Raw genomic sequence first — 1,762 nt, 5'->3', positions numbered from 1 at the left:
CAGGCGACCTCCATGGACGACATCGACGATGAAGAGGAGGACAAGGAGGACGACATCGACGATGAAGAGGAGGACAAGGAGGACGACCAGGACATGCGCGACCCCACCCCCGAGCCCAATGAGCTCGACGAGGACATAGTCGAGTCCGACCTCGAGCTCGACGAGGAGGGCATCGGCCAGTTTGACCATGACGGCGTGCCACAGAAGGTCCTGTGCTCTGCTCTGCCTGCCTCATTTACTGCCTCGCCACCGCAATAGATGTTCTTTTTTCTTTTGTAATTTGGCTGGACTTGTGCGCCTCTGTTCTGATGCGTTTGTGCGTGCGTATGTTGAACAGTGACCTCGGATCTGGTGAAGGGCGCCAAGGAGAAGCAGCTCAAGGTCAATGGCCCCGTCAGGATGCTGCTCAACATCACCACCAGGAAGTTCCCCTGTGGAGTAGGTAGCCACCTCCCTCTCTTTGCCCTTCCTTACCAATCCCATTTGCTTAGTAGCTCTGCATAGTATATGGTCCTTGCATGCTCATAGTAGCTCGTTGGTGATGTGGGTCACTATGTTTTTGTGGATAGCTGACTGTTTAGGGAATTTCCGTGACGATGATGATGTTGTGCTGGGCAGAGGATGTGAAACATTTAGACCGCTGAGGCCTTTCCGGTCTTTGATGATCTAAAATTGAGCTTTTTAAAACTGATGCCTAGCATGCCATCAACGTTTTTTTGTTCCTCATCTAGAATGCAGCTCTGTGTGTTGGTGTGATATAATGTAGAGGAGTTGCATATGACTCATTTGTTAGCTGAGCATATGATGTTACAAGGAGATGCTACTGAGATTTTACGCCGTTGAAGTATCTTAAACCGAGCTTTTTAAAACTAATGCTTGGTTGATCTAGTTCTAGTATATTAGGTGGGTGAGAGTCTACTGTTGTTGGTGCTGTGTTGTCATTTCTTTTTATGTCGTTGAAGAATAAAAAAGATAAGCATTTCTCCAGCCAATGTCTGAAGTAGTTGCTGCTGTGTAGTCATCGGCTGAACCTAGTTTGGCAGCGCTGTATTTAAAATACCATAGTATCTCAAAGCTTCGGTATTGCAATGCGTGGGCAATGAATACTACGGTTTTAAAGAAAATACATTTTTCTCAGTTTTAGAAAAACTACCGATGCGTTTGGCTCATGTTGTTTTACTGTAGTTTTGATCGATAGTCACACAACTTAATCTAACTTATACTAAACCTACGGAGCTACACGAATCAGTGTGTGCCGGCCGGCTGCATGCAACGCTGTATGGTCTTCTGACAGCTGAGCTATGAAGTTGCAGACGTGATCGGCAGTAGCTAATTACAAAGAATAGGAATCAGTATCTTATTTTAATTAGTGTGGTGCATGCCATTGAAAGCATACTGACATGTGGTTAGTTATGCTTGTGAACCAAGATGCACGGTAGTCAACCAGCAATGACACGAGCGACTTTTCCTCAGTTTGAGAAAAAGAGGTCTAGACCACTTTTTTTAATACTCCAAGAGAACCACAGTAACAACAATACCACTGTTTATGAAACCGTAGTTTTTGGTATAGCCAAATGCCTCAAAGTATTCAAAACTACAGTTTTTCAAAATCTATGGTATTCTAGTAATGCTTTGAAAATACTTTGCATCCAAACGGGGCCTGCAATTAGCACATAGCTACGTTGTACAGTTGCTTATATAATCAGATGTTGTATGTAGTCACGTACGCTTTCCAATTTTGATCCAATGCTTGCTTCCTAGC

General features: G+C 44.3%; 2 pseudogenes; both read left to right on the top strand.

Moving 5' to 3' along the window:
• The first annotated feature begins 612 nt into the window (after window positions 1-612).
• Window positions 613-697, top strand: LOC119273801 (annotated as a pseudogene).
• Window positions 698-795: 98 nt separating this feature from the next.
• Window positions 796-879, top strand: LOC119273802 (annotated as a pseudogene).
• Window positions 880-1,762: the final 883 nt, after the last annotated feature.

The sequence above is a fragment of the Triticum dicoccoides genome, chromosome 3A (assembly GCF_002162155.2).
Source record: "Triticum dicoccoides isolate Atlit2015 ecotype Zavitan chromosome 3A, WEW_v2.0, whole genome shotgun sequence".
Taxonomy (NCBI): Eukaryota; Viridiplantae; Streptophyta; class Magnoliopsida; order Poales; family Poaceae; genus Triticum; species Triticum dicoccoides.
The sequence above is the reverse complement of the archived record's forward strand: the minus strand, read 5'-3'. Positions and strand labels throughout refer to the sequence as shown.